This window comes from Colossoma macropomum, unplaced genomic scaffold (genome assembly GCF_904425465.1).
Source record: "Colossoma macropomum unplaced genomic scaffold, Colossoma_macropomum, whole genome shotgun sequence".
Classification (NCBI taxonomy): domain Eukaryota; kingdom Metazoa; phylum Chordata; class Actinopteri; order Characiformes; family Serrasalmidae; genus Colossoma; species Colossoma macropomum.
This window is the reverse complement of record NW_023494796.1, coordinates 28,870,524-28,885,733: the sequence shown is the minus strand read 5'-3', so window position 1 is coordinate 28,885,733 and position 15,210 is coordinate 28,870,524.

Here is a 15,210-nt window from a genome sequence, read left to right as displayed (position 1 = left end):
TCCGGTCACAAGGCTGGTTCCCTAACCTCCAGCCCACGACTGCCCCTCATCACGAGGGCCTCACCCTCACCCTTACACTTCTACTCACTCATTGAAAGGTTGAAGGAGGATGAAGGGTTTATAGGGTTTGGGATGCTTTATAATAGGAGCTGAGGTAAAAGCTGATTTTATTAAAGAAATTAAAGACTTGCGAAGGGAAGTCGAAGGCAATGCATGAAGGCGCATGGGAGACGCGTGTCCTCTGAAAAAGGGTCTTTATTCTGTTGTTTGGTGTTGATAATGTCATCATTCATTCAGCACTCATGGCCTCTTCTGCGTATTACTCCTTGCTGACATCACACTACATGGCAAAACTTATTAGTTGTTTATGAAATTCACATTTCACTAGTTTAATAAGCAACTTCTTGTCTGTTAGTGTAAGGTTTCAGTCTGAGGCTGGGCTTGGCCACTTCCAGCCACTAGAGGGAAGCACTGAGCTGCTCTGCAATGATTGTGGGTAATGAGCAGCACCTGTTCCTCACTCTGCTTGATGGAAGCTCAACCTGGATCCTGTGTGTAGTTGTCGGTTGACATGTCATATGCACATATCTGTAGACTAGCAAGTTCTCAGAGGGAGGAGTTAAGTTGTGAGGAAACGATGCAAGGAAATCAAACAATGATAAACAGTTCTGGTTGACTGCTGTAGTTCTGTATCATCATATGGTGATGGTATAAGTTTTGGAATAGGTGAGGTGATGACAGCATTGCTGTCAGCAATGCGTTATAGCCTGATGTCATGACATTGTGGGACATAAGGCATTTGCAATTTGTATCTACTGAGTTCTGCGTACCCACTTTGTCACAGGCCTACCTGGTAACTTATTTCTGCCTACGCCACTGCCCTGAGGACCTGTTTCTGAACCAGTGGTCTGAAGTGTGAATAAGTTTATACTTATAAAATACCAGAAATGCTTCTGTGCTTAATGCATCCATAAAATGGGCCATTAATGTTTGTTTGCAAAGAATGTTTTAGATAAATAAGAACCTCATACTAATGACAGTGATTTCCATTACGTCATTTACAGCCAATCATTTGCATGTTATGCTGTGTTCGGTAAAATGGTTTATCTTGGAGAGTTCGGCTGTAGGAAATAGCTGGTGCAGTCAGGAAAGCCAGATTAATAACATTCATGTACTGTTACTGAAAGCCTTTACAGTGATGAGAAACACGTGCCCAGACACTTTGTTATTTACTATACTTGTGCTTATTTCCCTCTCAGCTTTACCAGCTTACGTTGCCGATTATGGCTTTAAGACATTTATGGTAAGAATTAATGTGGTTCTTGCAGAAAGTCAATAAATAAATAACAATCACCCTTTTTTACACAAAGATTTAGAATTAGCTAAATGGCAGATGTACTAGCTCTTTATTTAGCTTCATTAACGTGAACTTTGCTTATCAGTACTGATAACATCAGAAAGGGTCCATTAGTGACCACAAAAACAGGGAAGCTATTGGAAATGCACACGTTATGTGGGAATATTATTAAGATTATTAAAAGTCTCTGTAATATGTATTGTTATGCAGGTACAACCTGCATTGAACTTGTTTATGCACATTTATTGCTGAAGTTGTGTGGCTAAATAGCCATTCTATCTCTTTAAGTGTCTTGTAGAGGAATCAGTTTAAATTAATTTGATCTGGCTGCAGTAGTCTTTATTATTCCAGATTCCTTCGTTTGCTTATAGTTTGATTTATTCAGCAGAGTTAGTGATTGTGTAAAATGCCGTTCATCTTGTTTTCACAGCTCTCGTTTTCCACACATTTTAAAATGGTGTGGCCTCTGAAAGTGTGTGGTTTGAGCTTTCATTCGGTGGTTTGTGCTCAGTGTGGTAACTGTTTTCCTCTCAGTGGTCTGACCTAGTTAGCAAAATTTATCTTAGTAACATCCAGTTTTGTCTGGGCCCATATTCTGTAAAACATGAAGAACTAAGGGATGTGGCTCAGTTCTGGCCTATATATTGTATAGTGTGTACGGTTAACAGCTGTGGTCCAGATCTGGCCCACACACTGTAAAGTGACACTATTTAAAAGGTGTGGTCCAGATCTGGCTCAGATATGGCTCACAGTTACGGCTGAGTACCCACGTTGGTCCCCAGCCCAGATGTGACCATGAGAATGCCGCACTCATTTACTGCAGAACATGCAAAATATTAGTAATGTTCCTGTTTAATAATCACTACTTGTTGAAAGCCGTTTCACAATGAAAACTCCCATTTGATTTTGGTTAAATAAATAATAAAGGAGCTTCATCTTTGTGATGGATCATTATCTTCAGTCTTTGTTTGTACATCTTCAAGGACTTATGCACATACATTGTGTATGTCCCTGACGTACAAGTGTCAGCCTGTTCAGTCTGCCTTCATGAAATACGTACACATGAGAAACAAGCTACCTGTTTTTTGTTTTGTTATTTATCTTTCCTGATGGCTGAGGAAAGACGAATCGTAATATTCATCATTTACTTCATTTGATTAATTAACTGATTTCCAGATATTACTTTAACAGAGGTTTTTGTGTCAAACTGCACAACAAATCCATTTACTTGACAATCTGGAATAACACCACAATCAACATTTCTGACAGATCCCTCAACAAACTGAATGTGCTTGGTCACTTTGGTCCAGTGCAAGCAGAACTCCAACAACAGCTACCTTGTCTGAAGTTGACGGGTTTTACTTAGAACTGAATAATGAGGCAAGAACTCCACAACTGCAAGCTGTGTAAACAACTAGAATGTTCTTGTTCTAACAAAAATTCAGTCAAAATAAGACACTTACTGGTCAAATTAAGGTGGAGCTTTCCTGACAGTAGAACCAGGAAAAATCATCTCAGTTTAACAACCACAGCACCTGTTTTAGACTGTTTTCTACTGTTCTGGTTCCACTCCACTGACTTATACAGAAGGGTGATGCGGGTGCAGGTGAGTGGACATGCCACTGCTGTCACAAGACAATGCGCTAGCCGGGAGCAACAGCCCTAGGGCCGAGCTAATGCACTAGCCCTGAGTTAATGTGCTAACTGCAAGCTAACATGCTCTAGTTTCAAGCTAACGCTCTATCTGTGAGCTAATACGCAAACATCACTCGAGTTGTATATACCCGCAGATCTATAAGAATAACCAAGGATTAAAGATCAATCAATCGAAAATGAAGTGTTTGAAGGTGACACGAGCAACACAACGCACAGGTGTTCAACTGAGTGAGATAGAGGAAGAGCCCGGAACAGAGGCAACTCTGTGCCAACAAAAAGTTGGTGAATGTGGGCAGAGACAGTGTCGGATTCCTCAGTGTCAGGACTTTCAGCTGAACTAGATGTAAAGGACAGTTTAGAACTCAGAACAAGTCAGTTTAGAGAGTCTTTCTTACAGAGTGTTCAGCTCATGCTGATAGATTCTCAGCTACTTAATGGTATCTGCTTTCTTCCTGTTCCTCTCGTCACTTGTTGCGTCACTGTGAGTGAGAGAGGGTGTGATGCTCTTCTTTTCTGTTCTTTCAGATCATCATTTCACTCTTTCAGAGTAACACTGCACAGATCTGATCACAGAGGTAAGAACAGATCATGGCTGTGTAATATGGAACTGAACTGGTTCTAGATTCTACTGACAGAGAAACTGTTTAGACGTGATTAATAAAAGTCTATATTTGTGTGCAGTAAAATTTTAGGAACTCTCATATTCAGTGTCTGTGTAGACTTTTCTACCTAGGTTAACAGGTTAACAGTGTTAAAATATATACTACGTAAAATTTAATGAAACATCAGAGAGATTTTTTTATCGCAATTGGTACTTTGAACTAATTTTATATTTTAGTTTTTAAAAAGAATCAGGCTTTCTCTATCACTCTGGTTTTCTGCTAAGCCTGAATATAAAAAATGCAGCTACACAATAAAAGTAAATATATAAATGACTAAATAAATGAAAAAGGTAAAAGAACACACAAATACATGGTAAAAAGTAGAGAAACAAAAGCAAAAATAAATAATTGTACCAATTTGAATTTTTTTGCTAATTTAAATAGAGTTAACATATTAACTGTAATGAATTATTTATTTGTTTGGTTGTTTTTAAATTAGTTTTTTGCCATAGTGATAGGTGTGAGTAAAGAGCATGAATCAGTCTAAGCTGAGTGTGTAAATATAGTTGTATTTTAATGGTGTGAGAGGAGTGAGGTCATGATCTTTATCATGAACTTTAGTGTTAACTGAAAATGAATGTAGGAAGATCTACTGCTCTTCTGATACTGCAGTAACCATTTTAGATCGCATTCACTGTTTGTGTTTGCACATATTATACACAGTTAAGAATAACAGCAATAATAATAATACATTTATTTTCATGTTTTTATAGACTCTGAGGTTGTTTGCAACCATGACAGTCTTTGCAGTATTAAATATCTTATTACTGTAAAATAAATTGTTCCTCACCTGATATTTCTATCACAGGATAAAAAAAGAACGAGTGACTGAGGAAAAAGAATGGCTCATATCTTGTTCTCACACTATGCATTTCCTCAGTATGATATTCAACAAGACTGTCTGCCTGGTAAGATCAGACTGTCCATCTTCCTCATCGCTGGAGAGTGTGTTGGTCTTCCAGCTCTAGTTTGGGCTCTGCGTGTTCTGTATGGTCATCATAAGAGTGGAGGCCGAATCTCAGTCTTGGTCATCATGCTTCTTCTCTGTGACCTGCTGGAGCTGCTTCTGAATCCATACATAGTGACTAAACTGTTGATGATTATTGCTGGGAGACGAGCACGACATGCAGGATATTTACTTCTTTATGGTCAGGATCAATGATCTATGGACTTCACCTTCAGCAAGTGGTGGCTCTAGAGGGCGCTCTCTCTTTGAGACATCCACTCTGCTCAGCTCATGTTTTCTTTCCTTCTTGCTCCATCATCACCTCCATCATTGCGTTTATTTGTTTCTTCCTCTGTGAGTTTTTTAGGGCAATTTTTCTCATGTTTTTCATTCTGCCACTTCTTTTAATTGTAACCCTGACATCATGTATAGTCACTTGTAGAGCTCCACCCCAAATCAGTGACTTCCCTTACAGAACCAAGAAGCCGAGTTATACAGTGTTAGCTTTAGTCACATCTACACTGATCCTGTATGGGATGTTTACCAGCATTTTTGTCATCGCAGTTATTCTAAATTACTGTGATGTGTTTGTGATGGGTGTTTCTCTGATGAGTCTAAATGTAACTGTAGACCCCCTGCTGTGTGTGCTTGTCTGCAAAAGACACACAGAGCTCAACACGTCTGAGGTGAAGATCTAGTGTCACCCTAATGTCCTCAGCAGTCTAGAAGAATCTGTACTCTGTGTCTATATTTTAATGTGTAGTGTTTATATTTCTCTGTCCTTCCTGATCAGCGCTGAATGTGTCTGTCTGAGAGATCAGAACAAATTCATGAGGCCTGTTTTTCAAACCCAAAGTATAACCTGCTTATGACCCCTGTCACTGTGTAAATATGTTTTGGATGTTTTAAGATTAAAGGGGAACAGTCTGACTGTTTGACTGTGTTTTAGTGTCAGCAGGTGCTGCTTCATGCCAGAAGTCTGAAAATAGCGAACCACTACAGAGAAAAAAGTGAAGAAAAAAATGACCTCTTTGGGCATGTTTTAGGACGTGCCCAAAGACTTGTTTGTTTTCATGAATGTATGTACGTTTTTATGAATGAAAAACAAATTTACCTCTGAATATTTCCACTGACTGCTGAAGTGAGAGACACATTTTGTAATGTTGTCATCTGAGTTCTCTTTCCAGCAGCTAAAGCAGTGTTAGCTTCATTATTACAGTCAGCTGACCTTAACTCTCCAGACTTTAAATCCTTGAAATCTTCTAACTTGAAGTGTTTCTCAGTAGAAAAGCAGTTTGGTTTATTTATAGCAGCAGCAACTCTTTTAACTGTTACTTCTTTCACAGTCTTTCTATGGCCACAGTTATGGCCCACCCCCTGTAACCGTCCAAATGAACTCTTGGAGATGTGGAAATCAAGCATTTTAGGTTCTGGAATCAAAAAATTAAATCGTTTGAAGTATACCACATGATGTCACGATTTTTGTTCGGAATCTTCACATCGTTGGCTTGATTTGTGGAAGGGCCTGTTTACACCATATGTTATGGTAGTTATCTACTTTTGTGATTATTATGCCTGTAATGATTGTGTGATTATGTCAGTGTGTTTATACACATAATGACTGTATGTATTAAAGTCAGTATTGTGGGGAGGAGTTTGGGGGAGGGGCAGAATTCTCAGACTAAAAGATGAACCAGTAATCTTAACACATTAACTGGTGTTTTCTGTTTTTTCCTCCAAAACAAATTCTGTTTTTGAGAGTTATGAATCATTTTAATCATCACAAAAATCATTTACCAGAATAAATCTGACAAGAAAAGTTGCCGTTGTGAAGTAATTTATGTTACATTTTGTTTTTTGTTTGTTGAGAGCTGCAGTTCCCAGCCTCATCCTCTGGGCTCCTCAAGTTGTTTACATTTCTTCATCACTGTATGTTAGGAGTCAGACTGGAGCAAAAATGTGGATCATCTGGGGGGGCTGGTGACTGGGGTGGAAATATTTGATTGATGCTAACTTTTAGTGAGTTCCTAACATGGTAATGTGGGCATATGCTAATTTCCTGAGTAACCATGAACAAGAAGTCTGGAGCCCAAACTATGTTTAAACTACCAGAGCACTAAGTCTGTTTGACAGGCTAACTAGGAGTTTAGCAATGGTTGGTTTAATATCTCCATTATTAGAAATCAAAAACTGTTTTGGTTGTTTGATTAGCATCTCAATATAGACTTTTTCAACTATAACTGTTAAGATCCATCCATGTTTTTTTTCACATTGATGGTAAGTGCATATGAGGAACCATGCTAGTTATAACCCAGCTGGTCATGTTTCACCACATAAGACTTTTTTTCATTTTATATCTTTGACTGAGCAAAAAAAAAAATATAAACCATACAGCTTTAGCACTGTAGCTTGTTTAAGGCTATAAGCATTTTGTGACTATTGTTCACATTTACAGTAAGACCTCCAGAGAGACCATAAACATGATGCCTGGGATATCATGTGAATCATGGTCCACAATCTTAAAATTCCCAAACCGTAGAAAAGTGAATTTTCTCACTTTTTGAAACGAGAGTTTAATGTAGTGTGTAAATACTGTTAATGTCACAAATTGTACTGTGTTCATGCATGGAAAATAGCACTGGGGGGCGCTGGTGAGCACAGGTGTACATAGGTAGGTGACAGAACATGCACAGGTGAGCACTAGATGTTTTACTATTATAGCTTTTATTCACCAGCAGTTTAGAAGAAAGTCACTGCTCGCTCCAACTGTAGAATAAAATTTGTAAACAACAACAGACCTTTGCTTGTCCTTTTTGTTGCTGTATAAGCCTATGGACTTCTCCAAGTGACCTTTTAAGATACTTCAACTCACAAAGTATTATTTATGAAAGTTAAATATTTACATGCCTAACATTTTCAGTATTGCATCTGTTTTATATACCTGTGTCTTTAAAACTGGCCCAGAGTTTTATATAACCATCATGCCATTCATCTGAGCCAGTCAGCCAATGAAATGTTAACTGATCAGCCAATGAGATGTGGTGTTAGAAGGACAGTGACTCTAAATGAAGAGCGGCTCCACAGTCAGGTAGGCTGATCACACATTATTATGAAATGATGCTGTTATTTTAGTGAACAGTGTGAAAATGTAAAGGTACAAGAACAAAACAGAAGCAAGACCAGATCAGCACAGGGCTCCGTTTACAAACCTCAGGAGGGCTTAACTGTTAATGTTTTCACTGTTAAAGAGGAGAATAGTAACAAAAACACTCTCTAGCTGCTAGCATACATGCTAATAATGTTAAACTGTCAAGACCACACGCTCATTTATAGTGAGCAGTGCCCCCTATCGGAGCCAACTGAACAGATTAGAAGTTTAAAACTTGTTTTCCTGTGGAGCAAAAGTGCAATATTTGTGGTAACAAAAAGATAAACATTATACAAATATAGAAAGTAGAGTTTTGAAACGTATTTTCTAATGTTACACTATATTCTGTTTCTGAAATATCTAAACAGTACAATTTACATAAAAATGTAATCCATTATGCTTATGTAGATATAGAGGAAGCAGAGCAGACCAACTCAGAGGTTCCCAACCTTTGTAACTCGTGGCCCACACAGCGTTAATCTATTTTATCAATCATAGATGAATTCTGAATTATTAAAGTAGAAGTGTTTTATATTAATTTGTACTGAAAATTCAGTTCAGACTAAATGTTTTTGATGTTCTGTTTTTGCAAATAATTATCACAACGATAATATTTGCCAAATTTAAAAGGCAACAGCACATCTTCCTATTTAAGCCAAACTGCTATTGAGATTGCCATCTAGTGGTAACTTTCTGCTGTGTACAGCTAAGATCATTCTGACAACCTTGTTTTATCATAGAAGGTCATTTCCAAATCAAGAGAAACCAGGAAATTAGTAGGATTATTTAGACATGTACATTTGATTAGTATTTTCTTTTTTTTTTTTCTCTGCTGCATGTTTTGTGGATTCTCCATCAGTTATTAAGACTGAACTCTACTGTTTGACGTTTGGTAGCTGACCTTTGTGACCTTTCTTGTTCTCTGAGTTTAGAAGTAGTGGTCACTCAAGTGCTGTTCTTATCTTAAGTATTTGACCATTACAGTAAATTAAGTACACTGCTATTTAGTTACTCTAAAAGAATGTTAGTCACTTTCTGATACATTTTTAGATATTTTATATTTCCATTTCCATTTGTTCATTTACTGATATCCATAGCTCTGATCTATAGTGACTCAGAAGATGTGAAAATTGTAGCAGAGAGAAAAAATAATTGAACTTTGTCTTATCATAGACTGTGATATGTGCTGTTGGATAGTTTAAGAGAGTTCCTTTGAGCAGCTCTGCTCTTCTTTATGGTTCTAATGTAGCCTAGTTTGTTGGATGGTATCAGTTTTTGGAGGACTGCTCTTTGTATGGTTGGCCTGTCCTGATGTTTACCTGGTCTATGTGAATTATAGTGTGGCCAGTAGTGAAATTTAAAAATGACCTTGTAAATGAGTGAGAAGAGAGTAGCAGTTTCTCAGATTTCAGAAATGAACTGTAAAAGATGAAGAAACTGATGAAATGTTCTAGATAAGTTCTCTTATAAGATATTACTAAGTTTTATTATTTTCTAACACTGTGATGAGGTCAGGAAACTGAGTCTCATTTGAGCTTATGCTTAAAATATAAGACATTTCTATCACAAGTGAGAAGATTAAGGCCCAATCCCATTTCACCCCTCACGCCTACCACTTGGTGCTTAGCCCTCTGTTTTGCGCTTTCACGTCTAGGGTTAGGGTGTCCCAATTTTTGTTAAGATAGAGGGGTAGCGTGAAGTGTTAGGGCTACATGGCCCTCCAAATGGAGGTTTTTCACACTCCAAACGGAGTGTTATCAGAAAAAAAAAAAACCGGCAAGATGGCTGCGCGAGCGACCAAAGAAACCCACAAATGTGAGAATTTTCTCCGTTAAAAATTATGCTAACCACTGTATTATCTTAGTTTAATGTCATTTCAATGTATTATGGTCGTTTTCTTCATAACAAGCATAAAACAACCGCTAATAGTATGCTAATGTTTCGGTAGCTAGCTAGCTAACTTTCCCGTTCCACCTTAAATAGTCCAGCAGTGCTGACGCCTGAAGCTCCATAATGTAACTGCTGCTCCATTTAAGGTGGAACAGGAAAATTCGAACAAGAAGCTGGTGAATAGCGACTTCAGCTGCGTATCACCAAAGAATTAGTGGTGGGTGATAATAAATAATTGTCCCCTCTTTGAAGGATATGATGCCTTAAATGTAACTAAAGCCCAGCAGCGAGGTTGCTGAACTTTTCCCCTCTCCGCTATCACTGAAGACGGGCCGGGTCGCCTACAGAGCACCGCTAGTAGCTGTTAATGGAGCAATGTTTTTTTTATTTTTTTTTATTTGGGGGTTGTCCCATTTCGTAGCGCAAGATTTCAACCACTACCCCTTGTAACTCAGTTCCAAAGGGTTAGAGTGACACTCGAAAACAAGGGGTAGGAGAAAAAAGAAGAAATGGGGCTGTGTCTAAGTATCAGCGTTGTAGAAAAAACTACTTTTGAACAGCATCCATAAGTCATGTTCTTGTAATAGGAGTTCATGGATCTTGTTTTCCCATTAAAATATAGGCTGGCCCAGTTACCCACAGACACACCTACAAAATCCCACCCAAAGTGGGCTGGACTTAAAGTGTACCAGTATAGAGCTTATTCAAATTTCCAAATCTGAAAATCTGGGCAGCCCCAAACCCCAGCACATCAGGAAGAGAGGGGGTCAAACTGGGTAGAACTTAAATTTATAAATTTTAGGTCTTGTTCTCAAGTTAATGGTAACTTTTGGTGATTTTTAATTTTTTTTCTGACATGGAAATGTGGTAATATACTAAGTTACTGAGTTACTATGAATGAGAAGTCTAGTGCACAAAGCTAAGTTTGAGCAACCAGTAAATTAAACCATTTTGACACTAATGAAAAAGTCTCCAGTGTAAGTCAGATATAGCAGTTTTCTTGATTATTTGAGCAGCATGTTGGGACATCATTGCTATCAAGTGTAAACCCATGTTTGTACTGGTCTTTACGTTGATGGTAAAAGCTTCCAAGGCACTCCTAAAAAACAAATAGCACAGTTTCAGCAGTATAGATTATTTCTAGGCTGTAAGTATTTTGTGACTTGTCTTCAGATTTATGGTAAGAGCTCATGAGCTACCATAAACATGAAGCTTTAAATATTATGTGAATCGTGGCCCATAATCTTAAAAAAGCCTGTATCATGGATTTTTTTTTTTTTTTTGAAACAAGAATTTGATGTAGCATGTAAACACTGTTGACATTTAAACTGTACTGCGTTCATATATGGAAAATAACAGTGGGGGGCGATGGTGAGCACCAGTGTATATATGTAGGTGCCATCAAACCCACAGGTTTAGCAGCAGTTTAGAACAGAGATCTTGTAGAGGGGAGAATTACCACTCTGTAATGTCTTCTGTGTTCCTCAAACGCTAGAGGGCGCTCCAGCAGCAAAATATAGCAAAGATTTTTAATATAAAAAATACATCCATTTCCTGAACACTGAACAATGTAAAATATTTCAACACCGCTGTTATATTTTTAAGAGCTTTTAAACTTGAGTTGTAGGAGTTTAAAACAGCACCTCATATAGGTTCGTGACGTCAGTGTGCACGAACAGCCAATAAGCTCAACTATCACTCGCTGCAGAACCACAAGTCCAAAGGGGTGGAGCCGGACCTGATCCAACTCGTCTTCTTTTCGTTGGTCTAAAATCATCACATTTCTGTTGGTCTTTAAACCAGTATGTGTCGCTTACTTTTTCCTCCTACGACTTATTTCATTGGTCTACCCTGCCGCGTGTTTCTCTGTGGGAAACCCGCAGGTGTTGCTGGTGTGTTTGTGTTTTTCTCGATATTGCTCCTGAATGCCACAACACAGCCTTTATAACCGCTTATGATTCACGACGTTTACACTCATTTGTCACAACTCGAAAAGCCTTTTTCACATTCCGGTACAAAGTCCGTTCTGTAGGCCAAATCAAGCGTACTTATGATAGATGAGTTCTAGTTGAAAACAATGAACTTTTTAAACACTAGAATGCACATATTACAGGCCTAAATGACCCACATAACTGTGTTTATCAACTAAATCCTGGAATTTCATAATAAAAAAAAATTGACTTTTTTTTTACATTTAAAAGGATTTGGTATTACTGCCACACATTTCCATAAGTCTAATAAAAATTTAAAAAACTCAATATACCTAAATAAAATCATATTAAATGTTATATACCCTGATAAGTCACTTTATTAGCTCATTCTATCTTGTTTCTACACTCACTGTCCATTTTATCAGCTCCACTCTAGTTCAGACCAGTTAAAACACGATGTGGGAGGTGTAAGGATCAGCCAAATCCCCTGGACTTTTGGCTCTGCAGCAACGACAATCTCAATAAGCTGCTCTGCTTGCCGAACCAATCAGCACTCAGTAGCAGTGATGCCAGCGTTCTGCTGCCCAAAACCCGTTTGCTGTAGAAAAAAGGAAACATAGGTTAGTTTTATTTACTTTTGTAAAATAAGAACACAAACAGTGCAATTTCAGCCTAGTAGCTTTATTTAAGTCTATAAGCATTTTTTGACTAGTCTTCTCAATGATGGTAAGAGCTCCAGAGAGGTTTCAAACAACATGTGAACCATGGCCCGTAATCTAAAAGAGCCTATATCTGAGTTAAACTCACGTCATCTCACTTTTTTACATATGAAACATAGTTATGCAGAAACAGCTTGTTTTGAATTCACGGTTCTTGTGATGTCAGAGCACCTACCGAGTCACGCTGAAGTGATAAGAAGTGTTTCTTACCAAACAGCTTTTGGAATGAGGTACGATACAGGGCAGCCAATCGGAACTGTGCTGATTTACATAGACTATTCTTAAAAGCTCACATAAACATAACATAAACAGCTTGTTTTAAAATTCCAGTATCCTTCATCCTACACCCCCAACCTAAATGATGAAATCCCCCTAAAAAGATGACAAACTAAATTAATGACAGTGTGTGTGAACATGGTGTGTTTCTGCTTTCTTGATTTTTTGAAGCAAAGTCATCAGCGATATCTTGATCAGCCCTCTTCTGAGAGATCTACTTTCCAGCAAACAGAGTTTAGTTCCAACCTGTAGATGCATGCTGTCCCTCCCCTCACCTAACACAGCTGCATCTGATTCAGCCAATCAAGGACCTGTGAAGTAGCTAATTAGCTGGACCAGGTGTGGCTCGTTAACAGGAAGCTAGATCTCCAGGACCAGGCTTGGTGACCACTGTGGTAAACTGTTGTGATGGTGGGGAACTCCAGTCCTGGACTTTAGTCCAGCACAGCTTACCAGTGTTGCTGCTTAAACACATCTGATGCTACTCAGCAGCTTCACTGGTCACTAACTGCTCACAAAATTAAATTGTTACAGAACTTTAAGTGGATCCTTCTTAAACTCTCTCTCTGTACTGTTCATCAATTTGTTACTTGCACCTGTAGCCTATGTACATTGAACTAAACATTTACATCATTTAGCAGACGCTCTTATCCAGAGCGACTTACAAAAAGTGCTTTGTCTATCCAGAGAAAGTATCTTCGCTAGTTACCAGTAGGTTAGAGAGAAAGCCAGTCCTAAGCTCAGATACTGCTAGAATCAGAAAGTCATTATTGACACCTAGAGAAAAAGGAACAGAGTTAAACACAGAGCAGTGCAATACAATACAATACATAAGTGCAGTACAAGACATTACAATCAATACTTAAATCAGTGCTCATTTAAGTGCTGAATGAACAGGTGTGTCTTCAGTCTGCGTTTGAAGACAGCGAGAGACTCTGCTGTACGGACAGCCAGTGGGAGTTCGTTCCACCACCTGGGTGCCAGCACAGAGAACAGTCTAGATGCTTGCCTTCCGTGCGCCTTGAAGGATGGCGGGTCAAGCCGAGCTGTACTCGAAGCTCGAAGGGCTCGTGGTACAGTTCGAGATTTGACCATTGCCATCAAGTAGGGAGGGGCTGGTCCATTTTTGGCTTTGTAGGCAAGCGTAAAGGTTTTAAATCTGATGCGTGCAGCTACAGGAAGCCAGTGAAGGGAGCGCAGCAGTGGGGTGATGTGGCTGAACTTGGGGAGATTGAAGACGAGTCGTGCTGCTGCATTCTGGATGAGTTGCAGAGGCTTGATGGCCTGCATTGGAAGACCAGCCAAGAGCGAGTTGCAGTAGTCAAGCCTTGAGATGACAAGAGACTGCACTAGCACCTGGGTGGCCTCTCGAGTGAGAAAGGGTCGGATCCTCCAGATGTTGTACAGGAGAAATCTGCATGACCGAGTTAGGTTCGCAATGTGGGTCGAGAAAGATAACTGGCCATCCAGAACCACACCGAGACTTCTTGCCTCTACAGACGGGACAATCAGAGAGTTCTCGAATGAGATGGCAAGATCATGATGAAGACCTGTAGTTGCAGGGATGAACAGCAGCTCAGTCTTGCTAGGATTGAGCTTCAGGTGGTGAGCTGACATCCATGAAGAGATGTCAGACAGACATGCCGAGATCCGACCGGAAACCTGTGTGTCAGAGGGTGAGAAAGAAAGCATTAGTTGAGTGTCATCAGCATAACAGTGATAAGAGAAGCCATGAGAGCTAGTGTAAAGAGAAAAGAGAAGAGGACATAGCACCGAGCCTTGTGGGACACCAGTGGAGAGCCTGCATGGAGAGGATGTGGACCCTAGTGGACAATAGTGTCTGCCTATCAACAGTTTACCAATCAGCTTAAACACCATAACCAGCCTCTTCACAGCTGAAACTAACAAACTTAAAATGAACCAAATTCCGTTTTAAAAGAGCATTAGTCATTATATTTTGTTCTTCTGTGGGGGCACAGCTATTTCTTACACAGTGATTTTGGTTCCTGGTTGATTCTGCACAGTTCTGCACTGGTTGAACGCTGGTGAACGCTGAGTCTGAAGTGCATTAGAACTGGAGTCAGCATGTCAACACATACTGAGCTATTTTAAAAGAGCTCTACAGCTCTTACACCACAGTCCACATCCACGGCCTGCTGGATGAATGTAGGTGAGTCCAGCACGCACTCGCGCGCAAATTCAGTCACTCCTTACTTCCAGTGTAGATGATGTTGGGCTGTTACAGTGAATCCCACATAAACAGTGATGCTGTCTGAGCTCTATAATCCACAGACCATCTACAGGCTCAGTGCTCTCTGTTCACTCTGTTACTCATTCAGTCATATCAGCTTAAAGTTGATCTACAGGATGCGTGCGCTCTTTAGGACGATCAGCTAATAAATCACACCAAAAGAAACGACAGAAGGAAGAGACGGGGCGTCTTGACGTCATCGCTATTTTCAGCACAGTTGTCTCCTTATATTTTCAGAAATTATTTCATCTATTTTTAAATTAAACTTTTAAATAATTATATAAACTAAATATTACTATACATCAGTATTTGAAAACATTAACCGCTATTATTATTATTATTACTATTATTATGTAACAAATGTATGTATTTAT